Source organism: Fukomys damarensis, unplaced genomic scaffold (genome assembly GCF_012274545.1).
Source record: "Fukomys damarensis isolate Sample0158 unplaced genomic scaffold, DMR_v1.0_HiC HiC_scaffold_18, whole genome shotgun sequence".
Lineage (NCBI taxonomy): Eukaryota > Metazoa > Chordata > Mammalia > Rodentia > Bathyergidae > Fukomys > Fukomys damarensis.
Genome location: NW_022900930.1, coordinates 46515469 through 46543055, shown reverse-complemented (window position 1 = coordinate 46543055; position 27587 = coordinate 46515469). Strand labels below are relative to the sequence as shown.

The following is a 27587-nucleotide window of genomic DNA, read 5'->3' as shown; positions in this document are numbered from 1 at the left end:
TCCCTCAGAGACTTATTTTCTGGTTTTTCCTTGCAGAGGGAAGTTCTGTATTATGGATACAGAACACAGATCCAGCAGACACTTGAGTTTTGTGGTCATATTTTATTGGTTCTGTATTTTCTCCCTCTCTTTATATGCTCTTATGTCAGACAGGATTTGCCCAGATCTGTCTTCACTGGGGGGTAGGGCGGTCAACGGATAAGGCAGGCAAGGGGTTAGGTGGGCAGGCTATGCTGGTCATTGTGCCTGATGGTTCAGTTTCATTCAGGTGGCAGCTGGAAGGCACCACTGTCCCTGGTGTGCTTCCCAGAGTCCAGCTGTCACTGATCTAGTGTGACTCTGCTGCAGTGAGATGTGACACTTCTACAAAATTATCATACGCCAGGCAGTGTACACTTGCTGTGCGCTACAAACTCGTACACTGCAACCCTACAAGGGTAGACACTTACATTAGTCACATTGTAAGGAACACATGGGAGGATTCCTAAGATTAAATGATTTGGCTCCTAGAGCTTGCATCTGGGAAAAACAGGACTGGAAGCCCAGCTTGAGATGTTACCCAGGTGTCCTGTGGGTGGTTATCGTGTACCTTGAGAAAATGACGGTGAATTTGTGTTAGTCAGCTTTTCATCACTGCGGCCAGACACCAGAGATAAACAGCTCAGGGAGGAAAGGTTTATTTGGGGCCATTGTTTCAGGGGTTTCCACCATGGCCTGTGGGCCTCATTGGTTTTCGTCAATGGCACAGCAGAAGCATTCCAGTGAAGAAGGCTGCTCACGTCATGGCAGCCAGGAAGTAGAGACAGGGAAGGAGCCTCAGAGAGGAAGGGGCCGGGGACCAGATTTAGTCCCCAGGATCATATCCCAGAAGCGACGCCGCACCTTTGCACCATGAACTCCTGATCACTTCCAAAAGCCCCAGCTCTGAACGTGACATTTTGGAGGATGTATTAAATCACAGAATTCCACCCCTGGCCCCCAAAAGCTCATTATCCAAAATGATTCACTCCATTTTCAAGAGTCCTGATAGTCTCAACCACTCCCACGTTGCTCAAAGGGTAAATCCAAAATCTGAGACTCAAGGCAAAGTCTTAGCCTTACTGAGCCCCTGTGAAAACAAAGCTTTTACAAAACCAAGTTACATACCCCCAAAATAGAATGGCACAGGGTGAGTACTCCTGTCCCAACAGGGAGGGATGGAGGCACAGAAAGGAGAGACAGAGCCAAAGTGAGAGCTAAACCCAGCAGGACCGTAGTTCCACATCCAGTATCCAGGTGTGATTATTGTCTTTAGGGTTGAGGCCAAGTGAGTATCAGACCACTGATCACAAAGACACCAAGGAATCGAGATCCTGACCCTGAGCGTTCATCTAATAGAGGGGGGTTCTGCAGAGAGTGAGCCTCTGAAATCAAGTGCATTTTGCCATATTGTGGCAATGCCAGTGTCACAGGGGAATAAGGTACCGAAGGACCCAGGCCTTTTGCCTCCAGCTCTGTACCCTCAAGGCCTCCCACCATCCCCAGCTGACAGAGCTCACCCTGGAGATGAGACGTGCATTTCGGTTGAAGTGTTACATAGGTGTCGTCCCTTCCGGACAGCAGAGAGGAACAAGGTAAGGAAGCTGGCCTCCTGGAACTTAGCACCAAATCTGGTCTCTAATGAGGACCTGGGGCTTTGGTGACCACAGATGAGGGGGAGACATTTCAGGCACTAATCTTTCTCAAGAACAGAGAGACAGTCTGAAGTAGCTCAGAGAGCACCCGTCCAGCATGTGCAGGGCCCTGGATTTGATCCCTAGTATCACAAGAACCAAATAAGAAAGAGACGGCCTGTTGAGGAGCATATAGTGTACAGCTTTTAATAGGTTGCTGTAAGTAGTGTGATTATTTGATGTTATCGAGAGGGAGCTGCTGCTCTCTTCCATCTCGTGAGGACACAGCTAGAAACTGTCACCTGTGACCAGACGGCAAACTCATCAGACATTGAGTCACTGTATCTTGGACTTTCCAACATCCACAACTGTGACAAACACATTTCTGCTGCTTATAAACCACCTGATCTAAGTTATTCTGCTACAGCAGCTTCCATGGGCCCAGACACTCAGAGAAATTAAGTGTATCTTCCACCGCACAGTTGGCGAATGACAGAATTACAGTTTTTTTTTTAATTTTATTGAGTTTATTGGTACATTTTAGGGATACAGTACAGTTACACTCATTGTTGGGATCTTGTACCTTTACATGGCAAGTCTTGATTCTCATTTTTTCCCCTTACCTCTGCCCTCCCTTCACCCCCTCCTCCCCTCCCCATCTACAAACACTTTATTTTCATCTTTTCATTCTCTCACATTTTTTTCTTTTCCCTTTTTGTTCTTCCCCTACATATCACACCTTCCCTACACCTTTAGCTCCTTTCTTCAAATTTCTAAATGTCAGTAATCTTATTAGAATCTTATGCATTGTTGCAGAATATTCACACCAGGGAAACTATTTGGTATTTACACATGTGTGACTTATTTATTTCACTTAGGAGTATATCTTCAATATTTATCCATTTTCCTATGAATGAATCTATTCTCTCGCTCTTTATGGCTGAGTAATATTCCATTTTATAGAAAAACCACATCTTCTTTATCCAGTTTCCAACGGATGGGCAAATAGGTTGTTTCCAAGATTTAGCTATTACAAACTGTGCCGCTATAAACATGGGTGCACATACTTCTCTGTGATATGATTCTTTTAGTTCTCTTGGAAAGATACCCAACAGAGGGATGGCTGGGTCAAATGGAACCTCCAGTCCAAGCTCTTTGAGGTATCTCCATATTGATTTCCATAGTGGTTGCACTAGTCTGCACTCCCACCAACAATGGAGGAGGGTTCCTTTCTCCCCACAACCCCGCCAACATTTGTTATTGTGTGATTTCTTGATAGCAGCCATTCTTTGTGGGGTGAGGTGGAATCTCAGTGTTGTTTTCATCTGCATCTCTCGAATGACCAGTGATGTGGAACATTTTTTCATATATTTTCTTGCTGCTTTCACTTCTTTGTATGAGAAATGTCTGTTCATTTCGGATGCCCATTTTTGGATCGGGTCTTTATATTTGGGGGGACTGATTGTTTTGAGTTCTTTATATATCCTTGATAATAGTCCTTTGTCTGAGGTACAGCTGGTAAAAATTTTTTCCCACATTGTAGATTGTCTCTTAGTTCTGCTAATGGTTTCTTTTGAAGTACAGAAGCTTTTTAGTAAGATGAGATCCCAGTTGTTGATTCTTTCTGCTAGTTCCCGTGCTACTGAGGATTTGTTCATAAAGTCTTTTCCTATACCAATGTCTTCCAGAGTTCTGCCTAACTTACTTTCCAGCAAGTTTAATGTTTCTGTTTTAATATTTAGATCTTTAATCCATTTGGATTTTAATTTAGTGCATGGCGAAAGATAAGGGTCTAATTTTAATCTGTGACAGGTTGATATCCAGTTTTTCCAACACCATTTATTAAAGAGGCTATCTTTCCTCCACTGAGGATGGTGAGCTCCTTTGTCGAAGATGAGGTAGCTGAGTACATCTGCATTTGTTTTTGTGTCTTCCAGTCTGTTCCATTGATCCTCAGGCCTATTTCTTTGCCAGTACCATGCTGATTTTATCACAGTGGCTTTGTAGTATAGTTTCAAATTGGGAATTGTTACACCTGGTGCCATGTGACTGTTGCCTATAATGGCTTTTGCTATTCTAGGTCTCTTGTGGTTCCAAATGAATTTTTGGATTCTTTTTTCTAGTTCTGTGAAATATAGTGTTGGAATTTCAATTGGCATTGCATTGAATGTATATAGCAGTTTCGGTAGTATGGCCATTTTCACTATGTTGATTCTTCCTACCCAGGAGCAGGGGATATCTTTCCATTTTTTTATATCCTCTTCGATTTCTTTTTTCAGAGTGCTGTAGTTTTCAGTGTAGAGATCTTTTGTTTCTTTTGTTAGATTGATTCCTAGATACTTCATTTTTTTGGATGCTATTGTAAAAGGAATTTTTTCCCTTATTTCTCTTTCTGTCTGTCTGTTATTTGTGTATAGAAAGGCTATTGATTTTTGGGTATTCACCTTGTATCCAGATACTTTACTGAATCTGTCAATTAAGTCTAGAAGTTTTTTGGTGGAGTTTTTTGGATCTTCAATGTAGAGTATCATATCATCAGCAAATAATGATAGTTTAACTTCTTCCTTTCCTATCTTTATTGCTTTAATTTCTTTCTCTTGTCTAATTGCTGTGGCTAATGTTTCCAGAACTATATTGAAGAGAAGTGGCGATAGTGGGCATCCTTGTCTTGTTCCTGATTTTAACATGAAGGTTTTCAGTTTTTGGCCATTCAATATGATGTTGGCTGATGGTTTTTCATAAATAGCCTTTATTAAATTGAGGTATAGACCATCTATTCCAATTTTTTGCAGGGTTTTTATCATGAATGGGTGTTGAATTTTATCAAATGCTTTTTCTGCATCTATTGAGAGGATCATATGGTTTTTGTCCTTGACTTTGTTAATATAATGTATTACATTCACTGACTTTCGTATGTTGAACCACCCTTGCATCTCTGGAATAAATCCGACTTGGTCATGATGGATGATCTTCTTAATAATCCTCTGTATTCTGTTTGCTAGTATCTTATTAAGGATTTTTGCATCTATATTCATTAAGGAGATTGGTCTGTAGTTCTCCTTTTTGGTTGTATCTTTCTCTGGTTTGGGAATCAGAGTGATACTTGCTTCCAGGAATGAATTTGGAAGTATAGCTTCTCTTTCAATTTCATTGAAAAGTTTGAAGAGTAATGGTAGTAGTTCTTCTCTAAATGTCTTGTAAAATTCAGCAGTGAATCCATCAGGGCCTGGGCTTTTCTTTGTTGGTAAGTTTTTAATTACATTTTCAATTTCACTGATTGTGATTGGGGTGTTTAAAATGTTTTTATCTTCTTCGTTCAACTTTGGTAATTCATAAGTATCTAGAAATCTGTCCATTTCTTCTGTGTTTTCCATTTTATTAGAGTACAGGTTCTCAAAGTAGGTGTTCATGATCCTCTGGATTTCTTTCGGATCTGTTGTGACTTCGCCTTTTTCATTCCTAATTGCATGGATCTGAGCCTTTTCTTTCCTTTTTTTGATAAGATTAGCTAAGGGTTTGTCAATTTTATTTATTCTTTCAAAAAACCAGCTCTTTGTTTCATTTATTTTTTGTATCGTTTTCTTAATTTCAATTGCATTGATTTCTGCTCGGATCTTTATAATTTCCTCTCTTGTTCGAGCTTTGGGTTTTTCTTGCTCTTGTTTTTCTAGGAGTCTAAGTTTCATCGTTAAGTTGTTTATTTGAGCCCGCTCTGTTTTCCTAGTGTGGGCATTCAATGTTATGAATTTTCCACGTAGAACTGCTTTCATTGTGTCCCAAAGATTCCTGTATGTTGTATTGGCATTCTCATTTATTTGTAAAAACTGTCTAATTTCTTCTTTAATTTCCTCTGTAATCCATTGATTGTTTAGGAGAGTGTTGTTCAGTTTCCATGTGCTTGTGAAGTTTCTATAGTTTCTTGTGCTATTGATGTCTAGTTTGATTGCACTATGATCTGATAATAAACAGGGGATGACTTCAATTTTTTTGCATTTATTTAGACCTGTTTTGTGAGCCAGTATGTGGTCTATTTTGGAGAATGATCCATGTGCAGCCGAAAAGAATGTATATTCTGGTTTTTGGGGGTGGAATACTCTATAAACATCTATTAAGTCCATGTGTTCCAAAGCTTGGTTCAGTTCTATTATTTCATTGTTGATTTTCTGCCTAGTAGATCTGTCAATTTGTGATAGTGGGGTATTTAAATCCCCCACTACAATTGTATTAGTGCTTATTTGGTTTTTCATGTTACTTAATATTTGTTTTATATAGTTGGGGGCATTTATATTTGGTGCATATATGTTTATGATTGTCAGCTCTTCCTCTTGAATTGTTCCCTTTACAAGGATGTAGTGTCCTTCTTTGTCTCTCTTAATGAGTTTTGGTTTGAAATTTACTTTATCTGAGAATAAGATTGCTACCCCTGCTTTTTTCTGGACTCCTGACGCATGGAGAATTGTTTTCCATCCTTTCACTTTCAGTCTATGGACTTCCTTTTGCACTAGGTGTGTTTCTTGTATACAACATATTGTTGGATTTTGCTTCTTAATCCATTCTGCCAATCTGTTTCTCTTGATTGGTGAATTGAGGCCATTAACATTGATGGTTACAACTGATATATTTTGACTTATTCTTGTCATGTTTTTGTCCATTTGTTGACTCTTTTTACTTTTTCTCCCATCTCCTTTTAGTTTCTTGCCTTGCCTATTTGATTTGGTCTGTTGGGCCTCATGTTATTGTGAATTTCGTTGTCCTTTTCTAGGATATTGTTTAGAATTCCTTGCAGTGCTGGTTTGGTGTTCATGAAATTTCTCAGGTGCTCTTTGTCATGGAAGTATTTTATTTCCCCATCTATTTTGAAAGAGAGTTTTGCAGGATACAACAGTCTAGGTTGGAGATTCTTTTCTTTTAGGACTTGGAATACCTCACTCCAGGCTCTCCTTGACCTAAGGGTTTGTGTTGAAAAGTCTGCTGTGATTCTAATGGGCTTCCCTTTGCATGTGATTTGTTTCTTTTCTCTTACTGCTTGTAGTATTTTGTTTTTCTGTTGGATTTCTGGAATCTTGATTATTATATGTCTAGGTGTAGATTTTTTTTGATCGTGGCTAGTTGGGGTTCTATATGCCTCACTTATCTGTATGTCTAATTCTTCCCTTCTGTTTGGGAAGTTTTCTGTCATTAACAGAATTACAGTTTAAATCCACATCTATGTTTTTTCCAAAACATTCCTGTGAAATCTCCACATTTTACACAAAGAAGTTTTGGCTGCAATGAGACCTGAGAATCACAGCTCGGTACCACCCTGTGGCAGTTCTTTGAGAACCTAAGTGTTCCTTAAGTATGAGTCATTGTGGTATTAAGTCACAATGACAAAAAGGCTGACTATTTGGTACTTAGTACTTGCCAGGTGCTGTGAGAAGTGCTGTGCATGAGTATTCGTGCAGTGCCACACGGGGATTCAGCTCTTACACTCCATCATACAGATGAGGAAACTGAGGTTTATAGAACTTGACCACCTACAGCTGTGTCATCAGTAGGTAGAGTCCTAGCTCTACACAAGGCAGAATGCAGTGTGTTACAGAGCTGACAAAAGGCCCCAGTCCTTGACACCTCTCTGAGCAGCCTGCTGGCACAGACCAGGATGGCAGAGCTCAGCAGCATGAGCTACCACCGAGGGCATAGGCTTAGGTGTGACTGAGGTAAGCATGGACCAAAGCAACATATTTTTATTGACCACAGTACTTTTAAATCCTCATGGAAATGTTTTAAGATCTTTGAAAGCAGAATAAAAATAAGCTCTTGGGTCCAAAAAGTGCATCAATACATAATGTGTTAATGTTGCTTTCAATGGAGTTGTAAAACATAATTTTGAATATTCCACAAGGCAGAAAGGACCCATGATAGCTGGAGTGATGGAAATCAAAGGCAAACCTACCATGGCCTCCTGGAAAATGATCAGTCCAAGGCCTTTGGGGGCAGCAAAGCCATGGATGGGAGGAATCTGGGTCCCTAAATATAGCACATGAAGAGAAATACTCAATTACCAATCACAAACAGATTGACGGGCAGGAGGCACTCACTCAGCCAGAGTGCACCTTGCTGTCCTTGTGCCCTAGGAGACTGGGGTCGGCCTGTTGGGAGCCGGCCCTCTTCTCCCTCACTGGGCACAGTGTACTTCTGGCATGGCCAGGGCTCTCGGTGCCTGGAGCCCTGAGGTGTTCAAGAAACGGAGCTCTTGCCTTCATGCAAACCCCTTCAAGCCGCACTCAGAAGTGGGTTTTCTGTTTGAAGCAGACAGCCTAGTTGGGTCAGCACTGTACTAAAATACCCATGCAGAGTTCTAGAGAGAAGACTTGGTCCCTTCCCTTAGCAATCACTAAATCAAGATAAGGACACTGAACTAACAGGCATGGTGGATTCAATCTGAATCCATTCTAAAGAAGTGATAGGAGCCCTGTGAGGACTGGAGGAACCGAGGGAAACTGACGTGGGAACCAGACTCTTGACCTGGGACTTGCAGAAGAAGTAGGAGGCAAGGAGGAGGAATTGTGAAACTTTGACAAGAATGATTGATGGTTAATATGGCTTTGAGGGGATAAGAGAACCTAGGATGAGCAGGGAGAAGCTTTCTGCTTGTGGTCACTTGTAGAAAACAAAGAAAGGCAAAGTCAGGCTATGCAGGAAATCATCTGCCTCCCATCCTGCCCTCCTCATCTTAAAACAACCCAACTTTCCCCTCTTCAATATTGCGTGGAAGAATGGATAAAGGCAGGAAGGAAACGAGAGATGAAGGCTACAGTTGGAAAGAAAAAAAAAAAGCTAAGGGGTAAGAAGGGCCAATTCCCAGCAGCCTGGAGTGAAAAAGTCCCCATTAAAAAACCAGGAAAGTGGGAGCTCTCGCAGCCACCCATAGCTGTGCATGCCTGCAATCTCAGTACTCGGTGTACTCAGAAGGCTGAGGCAGGAGAGTCACTAATTCAAGGACAGCTTGAGCAATTTAGCAAGATTCTGTTTCCAGTGGTTTATTTGCAGCATTCACAGGCCTCATTGTTCAATACAGTTCTTAAACTCAGAAAAATCAGCTACTGAGAGGACGGAGCAGGTACCTTGTTACAAGGTGAGTTCAGCTGCATGCTGTAGACCTGCTTGCTGGTTCTTAAAAACAAGAACTGATGTCCTTGGAATCCAATGTGCTGCCCTCTTTCTGAAGATGATTAAGAAGCCAGCATGCTCATGGATCAGAGAACCTTGCTATCTTCTCTTCCCAGAATAACGATGGGCTCATTTAACGCGCTTTCTACCTGCTCTCCGTGATTAGGGTTTAAGTGACTATCTCTGGGTCTTAGTCACTCTGAGGAAAAGAAATGACACCCGGTAATTCGCCAAGTGGTTCTCCTCACTCCCCTGAGGGGATTTGCTTGGCTCGGGAATTATTGTTCACAGAGGCCCCGTCTGTACTCTTTATTTAGCTAATTAGAGGGCTTGAGAGAGTGGCCAGCATTAGGGGAGGAGGGAAGCAATAGGAGAGACAGGCTATTGTAAAGGTAAGAGTGCTCCGCTAGGAGGAAGACACTGAGTTCCGGGGGAAGGTAACCAGTTTCTCCTCTTGAAGTTCTTACTGGGGACAGCTGTGCCATGCGCATCTCCTCGTTTAATGCTCTCCATAACCCTGTGATGTTGGTATCGTGACCTTCTGCTGAGAGATGAGAAAATCAAGTTCAGAGAGGCTGCCTTGGCCAGGGCTTCCCAGCTAAGATGCAACAGGGCTGGGATTGTAGCTGCCCTTGGCCCGAAACCCACACACACACCTGTGCTGTGCTCTGAGTGCCTTGCATTTTGAAAAGATGGAAACTAGCAAGCATCCTTTCTACCTTTACTTTTGCTTGCTCCTGCCTCTTCTCTCTCCCTCCCCCGACCCTCTCTTTTCCTCTGGCTGCTGTGATAGGTGTTAGGGGTGGGCGAGGAGGGGCATGAAAGAAAGGAGAGAGAAGAGTGTTCATTAGATGTTGTTTTCTTTCCAGTGGGCCTAGAGTAACACGGTATGAAGTAAGAGTTTTATTTCCAGTCCTGCCACAATGTTCTAAGTATGAGGCTTTGATTGAGCCACAGTCTTTTTTGCATTCCTGTTTTCTCATCTCCCCAACTATCATTCTACCTTATATCAGAAAGTGACTGATCCCTGAAAGTCCCCAAAGAACACAAATGTCAGGTGTAAATAGTGGAATTAGGGCCACTGTGGTGCTCTTTGGACATTCATCAAGGTCTTTTTACAGGAAGAAGGGAGGTGAGCTCCCTGGAGCACAGAGATAGCTGAGGCTCAGACACTGTGAGAACCCGGGCCTCCTGACACCGACCCCAGCATGGCAGGAACCAGTCTGTATCCTCCCATTTATTTCCAGGGCGGAAGGAAGATTCTTTCTTCACGGAACCCCTACCTTTCATGGAGGAACAACCTGTCCCGAGACCCCTCTACTCTTGCTAATTGTTGGAGAGGAGCCACAGACAGGGCTCACCCGGGGCCAGCTCTTCATGCCAGAGCACATGGCCATTGGCAGTCTAGCTCCGTAAACTCTGTGGCCATGTGGTGATGCCCTGAGTTCAGTGGCGCTCACTGCCATGGCCCAGGTCCCAGCATCCCAGCCGCTATGCTGGGCAGCTCAGCAGGGGACCGAGTGCAGAAGGTGTGCACTGCCTCTCATGGCTGCTTCAGCGAGCGGCACAGAGCGAAGCAGTCTCTGGAGAAAAGCTGGCTGGCTACCTCTTTTGTTTCTTGACGCCTCCCTCCATGTTTCATTCATTTCTTGTTAGTGTTTGATTAGCAATTCGTGCCTATAAAAACCGTAGTTCACATCTGGGAAGGGAGCTTTCTTGGTCAGTATCCAAAACATCCTGTGTTTACTGTACTGGCTACAAATATCACTTTATGTCATGTGCTACAGTCTCTTCAAAGCAGGTTTCCATATTGTTTTACTTGGCGACAACCTTGTGAGGATTACAGAAAGCTTTGTTCTATAACAACATAAATTGGTGCTGTCCAATACAGTAGCCAATAGCCATGTGTGTCCATTTAAATTAAAATGACTTCCAATTAAGTAAGTGAGAGCTTTACTTGCTCAGTCATGCTCACCATATTTCTGGTTCTCTGTGCCAATGCCATACTAAACATATGCATATGTAATCTCCGTTAGCCCTCACACAATAGCAAGCAAGCTCTACAACAAGTACAACTTCCCAGATGGAAAAATGTCTTGGAGCCAAGATCATACAGCTATAGGGTGTGATTGTTGATTAGTCCGGCTCCAAAATCTCCTTTCTGAACCACTGTATCACACTGCACTCCTGATCTCCTGATCAAGAAATAGCAACCAAGGATGCTTACAAAATGTGGTGAACGAAAGCTACTCCTGGGAAAATGCAGCAGATATACTTTTACTTGTCCTTCCCACTCATACATCGTAAAATTCTGGACATTATATATACAGTAAATATAAGAACATTCTGAAAGGTGGAGAGAATGAAGCAGGTGGGCTGGAGACCTTGAGACTTGAGGAATGTCCCAGTGACAGATTCCTTGGGGTTTTCTCCCCCTCATAAAGCACATAATTGAAGCTAAAGAGACCAGCAATGCAGAAACTCCAGTATAGAAAACAATGCTTCCAAGCAAAGCCAACTCTCTTTAGCCAGAGGACGTACATAAGAACAGGCAAAACAATAAGAAACCATGTGGACAGTGACTTCTCCACTTCGAGGGGATGCTACAGAAACAAAATGACCTTATCCCCATCCATGTTAACAAAGGGTGCCTGAGAATTCTACACTTCAACTGGCAGCCAGAATTCCGTGAATGAAAATGTCCTTGAGCGATGGAAAAATCAAAACCCTAAAGTAATGGTTAAAGGAAGTTCTCTATGCAGGGATAAAATGAGAACAGGAGGAAACTTGGATCACGAGAAAGCAGAGATAACAGTGTCAGCAAAGATAGAAGCAAATGTAATGGACATTCCCTCTCATCTTGAGTACTCTACTTTACAAAGCAAGTTACAACATTGTCTAATGTGATTCTCATAGCATAAGGAGGAGCTGTTTAAAACAAAATTATACATGTAGGAGGGTAAAGGGTAAAGGGACACAAAGGAAGGTAAAATTCCCATTCTTCATTCAAACTGGCAAATGTCTATGCTGATACACCTTGATAAATTACGTGGATATGATGTTCTAATTATAATCATCAAAAAAGTATCTAAACACATACCATAGATCAATGAAAGTGTGGATGGTAATAAACAGCAAGAGTAAAAAAAAAACCCAGAAAAACAAAAAATATGATGGACTTAAACCCTCATGTGTCAGGATTTACATTAAACGTAGATGGTCTAAATACATTAATTAAAAGTTAGAGATTGGCAAGGTGAGTTTTTAAAATATGGCCAAACTATATGCTATCTACAAGGAAGCTAATATTACTGATAGTGACATATATTGCTTGAAAGAAATGATAGAAAAAAATATATATACCATACAAAAATTAAAGGAAACTAAGAGCATCATACTAATATCAAATAAAGTAGACCTGACAGTATGGAAATTGCCATGGTAAAAAGATCCACAAGAAGACTTTGCAGTCCTGAATGTATACATGTGTCAAAAAACAGAGCTACAAAATATGTGAAGCAAATATGATAGAACTGAAAGGAGAAATAGAAACATCCACAGTTATACTTTGAGATTTCAGCATTTCTTCCCTCTCTTTCTCTCTGTCTCAGCAATTAATAGGACAGGTGCACAAAAAAGCAACAATATATGAAACTTAACAGCACTATCAACAACAAGGTCTAATTGACATTTGTAGAATATTTGGTCCAACAGCAGCAGAATATATACTCTTGTCAAGAGCTCATAGAATATGAATCATAATGTATCTTATTTCTAACCATGAAAGACACATTAACATGTGTAATAGAATTTAAATCACACATGTAGCCTCAGACCAAAATGGACCGAAAAGAAATCAATATCAAAAAGGTAACAAGAAAAATGCCAGATACTATGAAACTAACCAACAATTTCTAAATAGTCCATGGATTAAAGAAGAAATTTTAATAGAAATAAAAAATGCATTAAACTGAAGGACAATACAGCATATCAAATTTGTGGGATACTGCTAACAGTGCAACAACAGAAAATGTTCATACTAAATTCTTACATTTTCCAAAAGGAAAAGTCACAAATAAATAACCTGAGCCCCCAGTTCAAGGAACTAGAAAAAAAGAGAGCCAAATAAACCCAAATCGAGAAGGAAGAAAATTTGTAGAAATCAGAGCAGAAATCATTGCAATTAAAGAGAGAAAAATCAATGACAGAAAGGGCTGATTCTTTGAAAAGATTGATAAAATTGACAAACACCTAAGTCTGAGAAAGAAAAGAGGGAGGATACCTAAGATTCAAATACCAGGAATGAAACAGCATATTACAACAGACTGTGGTCAGCAGAAGGGTAAAAGGATGCAATGAGCTGAGCTGTATGCATCGGTGTGACAACTTAGATGAAACTCCACGACTAATTTCTCGGAAAGTACAAATTATCACAACTCACACAAATAGATAATTTACATAGCAATAGAACTACTAAGGAACTTGAATTCATTACTTTAAAACTTCCTGAGAAGAAATCTCTAGGTGCAGATGGTTTCCCAGCATTCTAAGTAAGGATTAACAAGAATCCTACACAGTCTCTTCCAGATATTAGAGGAGGATATAACACATCCTAGTTCGTTATGAGGCTAGTGTTATCCTGGTGATAAATCTAAGGATGGTTAAGAAATAAAAATAAAAACAACAATCTAATATCCACATAAATATAACGCAAAAATCCTTAAGAAAATAATAGCAAATAGAATTCAGCCATGTATTTTTTAAGAATTGTATACCATTACCAAAAGGATTTATACCAAAAAGGAAAGGGTTGCTTAATATTTGAACAGCAGTGCAATCATAATGTTAACATGATAAAGAACAAAAATCATGTGATTGCATCCAATGTTGCAGAACATAATTTAACAAAATTCAATGCACAATCATGAAAACTCTCAGAAAACAGGGAATAGATGGAGAATTTCCTCAACTTGTTACAAAACACCTACAACAAACCCACAGGTAACTTTAAACACAGTGGTGAAAGAGTAAATGCTTTCCTTCTACTGTCAGAAACAAAGCAAGATGCACACTCTCATTACTGTTACCCAGCCTACTTCTGGAAGTTCTGGCCAGTTCAATGAGATGAGAAAAGAAACGACAAATAGATCAGAAAGAAAAAAAAATAAAGCTGTCATTTTGTATATAGCATGAGATCTATGTTGAAAACTCCAGGAAATATATATACATTTAAAGTGTCTAGAATAAGGGATTTTGGCAAGGTCTCAGGATACAAGACAAATAAAAGATCAATTATATATTTATCTGCTACAATGAGTATATGGACTGAAAAGTTAAAAAATGTAATACTAATTATAGTTGCTCAAAAACCAAAACAGATCTAAATCTAACAATATACAGCATTTGTACACTGAACACTGCAAAAAGTTAAAAGAACTCAAAGAAGGTCTAAATAAATGGAGAGAGCATGCTGTGGACATGACATAGTGAAGGTGTTGGTTTGCCCAAAGTTGTTATATGGACATAACATAGTCCCTATCAAAAGCTAGCATTATTTTAATAGTTTTGGGTGAGACTTTTAAAACTTATTTAGAGAAACAAAGTAGAGTAGCTTAAAATTTTTAGGGAAGAAGCTTGTAGTTACTGTACTTAATTTCAGGATTTATTACATAGTGATAGCAATCAAAACCTGCAAATTGGCAGAAGGACAGATGCACAGCTGGATGGAACAGAGTAGAGAACTGAGAAATAAACCCATACACATTTGCACAGCTGACCTCTGAGCTAAATCCCCGGCCCTGCACAACTGACTTTTGACAAAGGTGCAAAAGCAATTCAGTGTAGTAAAGATGGCCAATTCAACAATGATACAAAACCAATCAAACATCCATAAGCAAAAATTGAACCTTGATATCATCTCATGCCTTATACAAATATTAACAAACAACAGATTACAGACTTAAATCCAAAGTATAAAACTATAAAACATTTATATTTTAAAGTAGCTAAGTCTATACCAAACTATTCACAAAATGCAAATGAATACATGTCTTAAATAAAGTTAAAAAAAAATGTTAGCTGTGCAAAAGACCCTGTCATGAAGGTGAAAAATAAGTTACTCACTGGGACAAAACACCTGCAATCCACACATCCAACAGGGACTGACATCTGGAATGTACATAAAACTCAACATTTAAAAAATCAAACAGCCAATTAACATGAACAAAAGACATAAACAGACATTTTACTGAAAAGGATAAACAGATAACAGGCACACAAAAGATGTTCGATGTCATTAGCATTAAGGAAAATACAAATTAAAACCACAATTAATTATCACTACACAACTATCAGAAGATTAAATTTTAAAATAATGACAGTATGTACAGTAGCAAGGATTCTTACAAGCTGAGTCCCTCATGCCTTGCTGTTGGCAGTGTAAAAAAATACAGATGTCTAAGAAAACATTGACAATTTTTTTTTCAGCTTTAATTGAGTTTATTGGTACATTTTAGGGATACAGTACAGTTACATTCATCATTGGGATCTTGTACCTCCACATGACAAGTCTTGATTCTCATTTTTTCCCCTTATCCCTGCCCTCCCTTCACCCCCTCCTCCCCTCCCCATCTACAAATACTTTATTTACATCTTTTCATTATCTCACATTATTTTCTTTTCCCTTATTACCCTTCCCCTACTCATCCCACCTTCCCTACACCTTTAGCTCCTTTCTTCCCTTTTCGAAATGTCAGTAATCTTATTAGGATCTTATGTATTATTGCAGATTATTCACACCAGAGAAACTATTCGGTATTTACACATGTGAGATTTATTTATTTCACTTAGGAGTATATCTTCAATATGTATCTTTAAAATCTATACATGTAGCTATAATACAATATAGTAGCTACATTTCTGGGCCTATATCTCAGGGGACTGAAAATGTATGATCACATAAAAACTTGTACAAGAATATTTATAGCAGTTATATTTCTGAGAGTCCCAAACCAGATCATGATAAAGAACAAAAACCGTATGACTGCATTGACTGGTACAAAAAATCATTCAACAAAATTCAGCATACAGTCACAGAAACTCTCAGAAAGCGGGAAACAGATGTGTACAGCCTCCACCATATATATGCATATCCTATACTAATATGTGTATACGCACGCACACACACACACAAACACACGCACATACAAATACACAGAACTGTTCATAAACTTTGCATTTTTTCTCTCAATCTACTTTTCTATTCCTAAGCCAACATAATATCTGCTTCCTTTACGTTACTTTTCGGTCGTTTTTAGTAGACTTTTTAGAGCAGTTTTAGACCCACAAGAAAATTGTGCAGAAAGTAAAGCTGTATCCCCCATCTATATTTCTATCTTTGCCCACTGCCACCTGCCTTTATTAGACTGATACATTTGTTAGAGTCGGTGAACCTATATTGACACATCATTACTTGCCCAAATCCATGGTTTACACTGTTTTTCACATCGGTGTTGATATTCTGTTGATTTGGACAATTGTATAATTACAAGGACCTCCCATCAGAGCATTGCACAGTGTAGTTTCACTGCCTAAAAAATCCTCTGTGCTCCAGCGATTCACCCCTCCCTCCCTATTAAGCACAGGCAACCATTTATCTCTTCACTATCTTATCGTTGCTTTTTCCAGAATGTTGTATAGTTGGCATTAGACTTCACTTAGCCTTCTGAGATTGGCTTCTTTTACTTACATGTAGGATTCCTCCATGCCACATAACTCATGTCTTCCTAGAACTGATTAACATTCTTTGTCTGAATGTACCGCAGTTTATTATACAGCGTATCCTTTCACCTACTGAAGGACATTTTGTTTGCTTCCAGGTTACAGTGAGTTATGAATAAAGCTGCTGCAAACGTCTGTTTGCAGGGCTCTGTGTGAGCACAGGTTTTCAACTTCTTTGAACAAATAACAAGGCGCATAAGTGCTGGAGAGTATAATAAGTATGCTATTTGTATGAGAAGTCATCCGTCTGTCTTCCAAAGCGGCAGTGCCATTTTGCACTCCCACCAGCAAGGAATGAGACTTTCTGATACTGCACACCCTCACCACGGTAAGAATACAACACAGCTTATTTACTCCGACAGGTAATAGGCATTTGCATTGTTCCCTGTTGTTGCGTTGGTACAAATACCGGTTACAAAGAAGTTACGATGCACCTGGTTTTCTATATTGTTTCTATTATTGCATCGCAATAAATCATGCAACTGATTTTCTATGTATATATATTTTAATATGTTAGTTGTTACAGCTGTGGTCTATTTTAAAAACTGGCTGGGCTGTTTTTGAAATTGTGCACCAACTTATTTTACAAAAGATTTATAAAGTCTTGATACCTAAAAAGTTAAGTCCTTATATCTTTTTCAAATTCAAGTTTTTCTGAAGAGGTGAGGCTTAACGGAAGGTGCTTAGGTTGTGCAAGTCCACCCTCATGAGTGGAATACTGACATTATACAGCCCTGGAGGCTGTGCGGTCCATCCTCTGCTCTTGCGCTTTCTTACCATCTGTCCTCTGTGCCTCTGTAGGATGATGCTCAATGAGGACTTTTGCCAGATGCGTACCCCTTGACCTTGAATTCCTAAATCTCAATTCTTTAAAAATCACCCCGTGTCAGGGATACTGTTGGATCAGCACAAAGCAAGCTGAGGCCCCCAGGGTGACACATTACGCACCATTTGTTAGACCTTCACGGAACCAGATTACGGGTATTCTTGGTGTTCTGGTTACACCTCTGTCGTTATCAGGCACTGCATCCTTGGATCACAGCGGAGGGGTCTTCGCAACACACTTGTCTTTAGGTCTGAAGCCAGCAAATTTGCACCTCACCTCATAAAAGAGGTTTGCTCCACATTTCCTTCAGCACTTTCTGTGGTTTTTCTTAAAGGTGACAGGACTGGTGGCCCTTCCCACGCCAGTTTACGGCTCTTCTTCCTCAGGAGACATCCAACTGGGTTTGTGTCTTTCCCACAGGGGCTGCTTCGCCCCAGCCGCCCCACCCCAACCCCTCGCATCTACGCAAAGGTGTGATTTCTCGGGACCCTCTCAGGAGGTGCTGGTTCTGCGCAGCCTTTCTGAGACGCAGAGGGTGGCTCTTCACCTGGTACACCCACCTGGAAGCAGCTGCCCGGGGTATCACGGCTTGTGATAAAGGAAGACCGAGTACATTACATTGCTCCTCAGCCTCCCCTACCTCAAGTCCCTTCTCTGCGTCATTTTGTCCCCGGTGTGGACCTCTCAAATAAAGCATTAACACTTAATCCTTGCCTTAGTCTGCTTTAAAGGGAACAGAAACAGATCCTTTGCGCATTCATTTTCAGCTTTCATCTTTTCTGATAGAAGTATTTGGGGCTGGGATTGCCAAGTACTGCTTTGGCTGCAATCTGCAAGTTTTGATAGGTTTTATCTGTGCAATGTTTCATTCTTAACAGAGAACTTTCTCTCGCAGAAACAGTATCCAGGCTGAGATGGAAGGGGTTCGCAGTCATCTGCTTTTTCCCTGAAAGTGTCACCCTTCAAGGGTCCAGCAATGCCAGAATCTCAATTCGTATTTCTCGCGACCTGTTGTAAGCCAAGGCCTCATCATTTACCCAGTGTGGTTCATGAAATGCATCTTTCTTGTTTATCAAGACCAACAAATGCCCACAGGCAGGCTGAGGTTAATGTTATATTAATAATTTTGTTTACAGCTACCTCTTGTTGCATCTTGGAGAATTTTTTTCTTGTCTTCCAAATATAACTATGCATTTAAAAAGGACCTTGTGAGAGTCTATTCATTACATCTGGGTGATTTTCACTGTTCTAGACTACCCTATTTCCAAAAATGGAAATCTGCGTGTGATCTTTAAGTGCCTATGTAAAAGTATTATTTTACTTTTTGGGTTTTTGTTTTGTTTTGTTTCTGAGACAGGGTCTCACTGTGTAGTTGAGACTGACCTGGAACTCACTATGTAGCCCAGGCTGGTCTCGAACTCATAGCGATCCTCCTGCCTCAGCCTCCTGAGTGCTGGGATTACAGGCATGCACCACCACACCCAGCTGTTTTACTACATTTTATCATACAATTTAATCTAGTGTTTGTTGGTGAGAATTTGGCACTGGAAATTTTGATAGTGTAGTCCATTCGTCTAGAAAAGATTAACCAATAAAAAGGATAAAACATATCTTTTTAAATTATTAAAATAAATTAATACAAAGGGGTTGATATCTGGAGAGGAGGCTGTCCACCAGGGAAGATGAGATTTTTAAACTTTTCTTATCTGAAAAATGAAATTCATCATTAATTTAGATGTCACTTCATTACATCCATTGATAGTTCAATCCAGAGATAAAACAGACATATAAAAGTAAGGACTATTATGTAAAAATAAATCATGTTGAATACTAAAATTAGAGCAACTCAGAAAAATATTAAAAGGAAAGTGAAATGTTTTCTAGAGCCCTACCATTCAGAGATAATCGCCATCGTGAACTCTCGGACGCAGCTCTGGACATCAGTTTAGATGAATGAGTGGCTGGAGAGGAAGTCACAAATGGAATCAGTTCTGCTTTTTATTTTAAAGACGAGTTAAGCTTAAAAAACTTAGCAGGAAAACTCCACTAATGCTAAGTGGGAAGAATTGTTTCAACAGAAAGCATTTTTTTGCCTTCACTATGGGAAATGGTAGTTGCTAAAAATGCTCTTAAATCTAAGGGGGAAAAAAAAGACCATGAAAATTGTCAAGCATCCCTTTTTGTTAGGATAATCCAGGCTCAGATTTTATGGGAGACAGTCTAACTTTAAAATTTGGCAAGTGATTCGTTATTTTTTAAATATTGTAAAAAAAATATTGTGCTGGCCAAATAAAACTGTGAGCTCTAATGTGAGGATCACTTGATTTGCTTTTGGCAATCATGTCACTTGTAACGAAACCTTTCTCCTGCTTGAAGCCATAGAGAAAACTATCACCTCTCAGCTGCACCCTCGTTTAGTCAAAGGTTTTAAGTAAAAGAACTTTACTGATGACATTGCCTTTTGTCTTAAATATCCTACTGTCCTAACAGTTGAGAAACTTAGATAGCAATGGGGAATAAAAGGTCAATTTATCAAAATGTTCCAATAATGTAGCTTTGTTATCTTGCCGGCAATGAGCTGGCTGTGTGGCTTGTGTAAGTTCCACACCACTGGAAACGCCAAGCACAGATGGATGTCCCCAGAGGGAGATACTGGCCTGAGATCCAAGCCACGTGTCTGATGAAGGCCTGGTTGGTTGGATGGGTAAATAGACAGATGCGTGGTTGGTAGGATGGGAAAACGAATTCGAGAGTAGTTAAATTCTCTTTTGCCCACGGGTTTTATTTCACTTCTTTAATTCGCTTCCTTGAAAAGAAGCAGCTCTGTAAGGCCGGAAGTTTGGGGAATGGGTTGTAAAAGGAAGGCAATAGGTGTCAATAGTTATGTTACCTTCTTCTATCTTGCTTTTAAAAGACTGGTCCCGAAATGTCACTGAGAATAATTTTACCTGCTTCTTTGGTTAGACAGGTTAGACTGCCTATCTTGGATTTAATAAAAGCAGGGAAATATGAAGTGTGATCAAACAATGCACTGAATGTTTAAATTTTTAAAGGTTTATTACATTCTCACCACTTTCTAAAGCAATTCTAAAATCCTCTTTCATGTGTATCTTGAGTTGAATCGATACAGCTGCCTCAGTGTCCTGAACCAATTAAACTGTTTACCTTTCTCGGTCATTTTGACTTTGGGGAGGAGCTGGAGTCTCACAGTGCCAGGTCCAGTGCAGAAGGTGGAATTAGTCATCTGATTGTCATTCCTTCTACGTGGATGTCGGTTGAAGTAGTGTGGGATGAGTATGGGAAAAGCCTCAGAAGGAAAACGAGTGAGGAGGAGTCACCCCTGCTCAGAGCAGAGCCAGACGAGGGGCAAAGACAAGCTGAGAACATAAAAGATGAAAAGGTGTAATTTTATAGAAGATATCTCTGGATTCAGCTGACCAAAGTTCAGATTCCTCAGCCTCCATTCCAATAGATCACACTGACTTCTTCCAAACATAAAAGTACATAAAATTCATCTAATTTATCAAATTGGGCATTTTGTTTTTCTAAAGACTTATGTCTGCCAAAAAGACATCTGCAGTAATATACCTACTTGCCTTATCTGTAACAGCTCCACAACAGTAAACAACTGTGTAATCTCAGTACTCAGGAGGCTGAGGCAGGAGGATCACTGACAGTTCGAGGCCACCCTGGGCTACATAGTGAGTTCAAGGCCAATCTGAACTACATAGTAAGACCCTGTCTCAAAAATTAAAATAAAAATCAACTCAAATGTCCATCACCCTAAATGCATCTTGAATTTTTTCCAGATGGGTTTTCAATGAATTGGTTAATCATAGTTGAAATTAAGGCAGTTCTATTTACTTTGCTTCAAAACTACTTCCGGTCAGTTGAGTGAGGCACATTAAAAAAAAAAAAAAAAAACTTGCAAAACTTGCTTTCCAAGTACAAAGATGTCTTGGCCATGTGTGACTTTATGAGACTGGGCTGAGCAGCTGGGGCTGGGCAGCTGGGGCCAAGGCATGGAAAAATGCCTTCCAGTCTCCTTTAGAATCTCTGTGCCATTTTATTCATGCTAGTTAATTTGGAACAAACAAAATCACTGAGCATATTTTTTTGTACTGGCAATTGAACCAAGGGCCTTCACCCTGAGCTATGTCCTCGGCCCACTTCTGTTTATTATTCTGAGACAGGGTCTTGCTAACTTTCTAAGTTGTCCAGACTGGACTTGAATTTGCAGTCCTCCTGCCTCAGCTTCCCAGAATGCTGGGATTAGAAGTACATTTTAAACTGGAACTTGCCAGGACTACCTTACCAGAGCAACGCAGTTATGGGACGTTATTGAGTTCCTTCTTATTTGTTCTTCCAGAACAACACATAAGTCATCAGTTACCTTTAACTGGGCTTCTTGAAAACGTCCCCAGCATTTCCTTCCTTAGCACGCTGCTAGGAGATTCCCACAGATGGTTTCATTCAGGGTACACATGCAGCCTCTCTCCCCAGTGAAGCAAAGCAGCTGTTTCAGGCTTGCTGCTTGTCACCAACTCTTTGGATGAAGCAAGGGGGAAAACACACACACACACACACACACACACAATCTGATTATATTCACTAAAAACTGCGGTGGGAATTCAGCAATGCAGTATGAAATTAATCCAAAATGGAATTTGCCTGAATTACTAGAACTTGCTTGAGGACCCTTTTGGAAAAAATAAATGCTTGGGTACACGCAGTAACCACAATTGGCCAAGATCCTGGTGTTATAGATTTGACCTCTACATTTATTATAGTATTAATAGTTAGGGAAAAGCACTTGTGCAATCCAGTAGAACCCCACCAAGGGAAGAGCAAATAGCAATAGAGGAGCCAGTGTTTGAGGGCAGATCTCTCACGTGGAGTCAGAACCGCGGCCATGATAGAAGTCGCAAGCTGAGATGCAGAGCAGGGTGCAAAGGAAGTTCTATGAACAATCTCAAAACTTTGCGAGCATTTAGAGATTAAGCCTTGTCCAAGCTTCTTACTCTGTTAGCTTCTGTAAGTAGGTGACATTATCTTGCATTTATTGAGTCTAATGCAGTGGCCACAACACTCCGTCTCACTTTTGCTGTCTCTTGAGGGAAGAGGCCATTCCATTTATACGTTGCCCAATGTATAATAGAAGTCAGAGTTCAATCATTTATTTGAGTGTGCACTAGATAGTTCCATGTGTGTAAGATTTTGTACATAAGATTTTGTATTTTTAAAATGGTTCCTGTATTGTTCTATAGAGCCTTCCCAAACCCCCAGTAAAGTTGTAAAGCAAGTATCATCCTTGCCTCCTTGGGCAGATGACTAGCCTGCTGGGACATAAAGGTCATAGTTCCCTGTCTCAGAGTCTCCACTGTTTCTAGGCTCATGGAAGCTGAGACACTAAGAATCTGATTCCGTTCCCTCTACTGACTTCTCAGTGCTTCTCAGCACTTCCCCCAACAGGAGTCTTCGTGCATCCAACAACCTGCACCCATCAGATACTGGGGCAGAGCCTGACCTGACCAAGCCTCAGTCCTTCCCATGAAAGAGTCACTGTCTGCTAGGAGAGACAAACACTGAGATTAATGATGCAGCATCACGTTCTGAAACAGCTCTTAGATAGATGCGATTTCCTCCAATTAGTGAAAATTTACCAGAGGAGGGTTCCCTCCAGTCCAGTGAGAGAGAACCAGAATGACCCTTCTCTTTCCAACTGTTTGGTGCCAATCATTTATATTACTTTAATTTCTTTCTTTGGTAGTTTTGACCCCTCTGGGCTTAACCACCCTCCTTCATTCCTGCAGCTACATTGTTCCTTAGTTGCCAAAAGGAGACCTAAGAACACAGGTACGATGGCCCCCATCATATGGTAGAGAGGGGAGACTCCTGAGTACGGAGTGGTTTGCCTGATCCCAGAGCTCACTCTTCTATGGAGACTGAGAATGTGCTCAGTGGGAAGAAGTTAGGCTTATGAGCTCTAGGAAGGGAAACAACTTCTCGTTGTGAAAGTGTTCCAAGGCTCTCCCTTCTTGTGTTGATTCCACCCGGCAGTAGAAACTTGATGAGCAAACGGTCGGACCACACTTGTTTTTGTAGCATTTTCCCCAACACAAGTATGGCGGCATCACCAAAGCCACCGCATCAAACGTGTAGGACTCAGGAAGTACTTAGTCTATTACTCTTCTGAGCCTCGGGCCCCTCCTTCACATCCATCTGCTCTCATGGCTCATGGTACTGGCTCTCTCCCTGTGACCATTAAGCTTGTCACCTCGAGTGGCTTAGGAGACTGAGAGAGAGGTGGCTGGGATCATGCAGTGTGTGACATGTGATCAACAACTACAGTGAATGCTTAGATTCGTTTGTTTTTTAATTCATTTCCCGACAAGGCATGCTGCCACTAACCCGTCAAGGCCTTCCTCTTCGCTCTGCATACACTTACCCCAGCACGCTCACCCCTCTGGGAGGTAGTTTTGGAAGTCTTCTCCAACGGGCGTCTTTGGTTGTGCTGTCAGGGTGTTGTTGAATTGAGTCACAGTGCGTACCTTTCATGTTCATTTTGACTCTGATAGAAACCCACAGGTTGCACAGTGTGAGATCCAGTGAATAAGGTGGATGAGGACTCACTGCAGCGTTTTTAGTGCCTTCCTTTTTATTGGATGGCACTTGGTGGCAGCATTCACAATTTTTGATCGCACCTCACAAAGCCACTGATGGATCCAGTGATATCCACAGCTGTTAGGAGGCTGGAGGCCTTCAGAGGATGTTTCTCTTTTCGGCCTTCATTCCAACACAACACACTCTGCTACCCAGCTACCCTGAATGCTAAGCAGCTCTGCTACACCACACCCTTCCACCGCCTTGTTCCTGCCTTAGAGCCAGCAGGCAACAGACCAAATCCTCTGAAATCCTGAGCAAATTAAAGCTTCCTCCTTTAAATTGTAGTTGTCAGGTATTTTTGTACCAGCAATGGAAAACTGACCATGCACTCCCCGACCATCCTGCTAATCTGAGAAGGTAGTCAGATCTTCTGTGTTTCTGGGTTTACTTCTCCAGGCACAGTCAAAAATGTCACTTTGTCTTTCTGAAGATTCATAACCGATTCTTATTCTCCAAGACTGACCCTCACCAGGCTGCTGCACTCACTGCCTGTGTTTCATCCTTCAAGGTGTGCCACGTTTCTATGTAACGATTGAACATCCAATGAAACCTGAGTAAAGAGACCAGGGGTGCACCAGCAGGATCAGAGGCCCTGCCCTACACTTTTAGCTGCTTCATTTTCTGCCCCTGGCGAGACCTGAGATCTTCCCTCTAGTGAACGGCAGCGGCGACCCTCCTCGGTGATGAGTTGCTACAGATTCCCATGGAGCATTGGAGAGGATCCTGAACACTGGAGAGTTTCTATTTTTACCAGGCTTTGGCACTGCTATTGCATTCCATGGAAACTGAGCCAGGAGTCACAGAAAACTTGAACTGTGCTCCTTTTTCCCACCTGGGGCCTCTAGGAACTGGAGAAAGGGCCATTGGCCCCCTTGTTATCAGTGATACTACAGGGAAGAATAAAATGGAAGGAAGCTGTAGATTAAAAGTAAATTCTTGGGTATGAATTCTCAGCTCCTAAGAGCCAGTTCCACTTCATCAAGGCAAGTGTAGGGAAAGCACTTTTGATAGAAACACGGTGAGTGTTCTAACTGAACTGCAGCCCAGGACAAATGGGGGGCCCACTCCCCCCAGGGCTCTTGATGGATGGAGTAGGGACAGCAGAGGTGGGTGGGAAGGAACCACTTTGGGTTTCTTCTTCCCTGGGGAAGAAGACTGTTAGCTGGACTTGCCAACCTGTCCTCTGGAAGATCTGCCATCCATGGTAAGACACTGGCTGCAGAAAAAGACAGCTCCGGGTGCCAAAGTCCAAATCTACTTCCTCTTCCTTGTTGCATGACCTTGGGAGAATACCTTAGCTTCTCCTGCCCGTTTGGAACTGTATTTGACACTAAGATGTTAGCGTCTGCCTAGCACTTTGGGGAAATTAAATGTGGTAAAATATAGACAGAGTTTAGAAGCCCCGGGCACAGAGTGGCCACACAGTAAATGCCAGATCTTGTTTTACTCACAGCAGTGTGGTAACCCAATCTACGGAAAATGGAAATGATTCCCACCTTGTCGATCTAACCAGTAAATATTAATGAAGTGTTCGTTTATTGTCTAATCCATGACACTCTATGGAATTAAAGAAAACACTATCAGTCATTATGCCAATCTGATAGGCATAGACTGAGACTGCCCAGGGCAAACTAGAAAGTGTGAAGGCAACTTTGGCACAACTGAGGCCCCTGTTATCACTGATCATAATGAAGAACCATCTGACTGATCTTTTGGGATTGGTTCCTGGCCTAAAATGAGCATATGAATCTCTAGTAGGTTTTCTATAATGTAAAACCTTTCTTCAAGCTCAGAATCAATGTCTATGGAAACTTACACTTGGTGTGTGTGTGTGTGTGTGTGTGTGTGTGTGTGTGTGTGTGTGAGAGAGAGACTTTAAAGCTGACTTTGAAACAAAGCCCTGGTTGCTCTCACTGATGAGCTATGAAATTGCAATTTGATGGCCTCTCTCTGGCTGCTAATATCAAACAACAAGAATAAATTAACTTTCTATCAGTTCTTATAATTGCAATTATTTTTCACATCATCTCATTAGTCTCTAACATAACCATCTTCTGAAGTCCCAGATAGAAACATGGAGACACCTGTGTCATTCTGGAACAAGACCCCACATTGTAGTTTGGACATCTTCTACTTTAGATGATCACTTGTTCATCAACCACAGCATGGCCTGTATGTACGGATCCCATGGAATCCCTAAAGATGCTGGAGATGTGGGTGTTCATCCCCAGGCAAACACCAATCTGTTTTCTGTCGCTATACTCTACAATGTGTATCTTTTGCCTCTTTTCTTTCATTCACTATAGGTATCCATGTTGTATGTATGGATCCTTCTTCTTCATACTGGAGTAATATTTACATTATGCATTTTTAAACATTTACTTGTCACTGAACATTTGAGCTATTTCCAGTTTGGGACTACTACAAAGAATGTTTCTTTGAACATGATGTAAGCCTTTGTGTAGATAGGGTTTTTGTTTTCTTTTGGGAAGGAGAAAATCAGCTGAGTCACGTGCTAAAGGTATGCTTAATTTTTCAAGGAACCCCCAAAATGTTCTTTTGCAAAGTGACTGTGGTGGACATGTGGTGATGTCTTACTGTGCTTTCCATTTGCAAGTTTCTGATGATCGATGATGCTGCTATATTTGGATTTTTTCAGATGCAATTTTTTATTTTTATTGAAGTTTATTGGTACAATTTAAATACACATAATTATCACATTTATCATATGGAATTTGTTTCTGAACATGATGTATCTTCATTCGTATTTTTCCCATTCCTCTCCCTTCTACCCTTCTCCTCCTCATTTATAAAAGCTTTGTTTCTATTTTATCTTTCTTTTCTCATTTTTCCCTTTGCCCTTTCTTCCCTTCCCCCTCCCCTCCCTAGTCCCCCTTCCCATTTGAACATTTGCCCCCTACCCTTAATTCTTTTTCTCTGAACTTTTTCTTCCTATTTCACATTATCTGTTACACATCCTGGTCTTTTTCTTACACTTTCAGTTTCACACAATAAAGAAACAATGCAGTATTTACACGTGTGTGATTTATTTCACTTAAGAGTATTTCACTCAAGCTTTTTAGGTGCTTTCACCTAGCTATAAATGTCTTGAGTTTATCTTTCTTTATGGCAGAGTAGTACTCCATTGAATTTTTTTTTTTTAATTCCTTTATCCATTCATCGGTTGATGGGCCCTTGGGCTGCTTCCAAGATTTGGCATTACAAACCCTTGCTGCTATGAGCATGGATGTCCATATCCCTTATGGGTAACAGTGGGTGTTCATATATCACTGTGGTGTGATGTTTTTAATTCCTTTGGGAAGATAACAAGAAGGGGAATTGCTGAGTCAAATGGGAAAGCTAGTCTTAGTTCTTTGAGGAATCTTCACACTGATTTCCACAGTGGTTGCACCAGTCTGCACACCCACCAACAGTGGGGGGGGGCTTTTTTCCCCAAAGCCCCACCAGCATTTGTTATTTGTTGATCTCTTGATAACAGCCATTCTTTCTGG

General features: G+C 40.9%; 1 protein-coding gene and 1 long non-coding RNA gene across 3 annotated transcripts in view; one reads left to right on the top strand and one right to left on the bottom strand.

Annotated features, from left to right (window-relative positions):
* The window catches only part of LOC104861930, a 35526-nt gene extending 14667 nt beyond the window's left edge, over positions 1–20859 (bottom strand). Inside the window, exons 1-3 of one of the 2 annotated variants that reach the window (XR_780151.1) lie at positions 20575–20859; positions 19302–19370; positions 19053–19115 (exon numbers count right to left, since the gene is read on the bottom strand). This is a non-coding gene — a long non-coding RNA (uncharacterized LOC104861930). Of the gene's footprint in view, positions 1–19052; positions 19116–19301; positions 19371–20574 lie in introns of those variants that run through there. The other variant, XR_780150.1, reaches the window with a different exon arrangement.
* Positions 1–27587, top strand: part of Adra1a (adrenoceptor alpha 1A) — an 89936-nt gene that overhangs the window by 33112 nt on the left and 29237 nt on the right. The window lies entirely within an intron of this gene.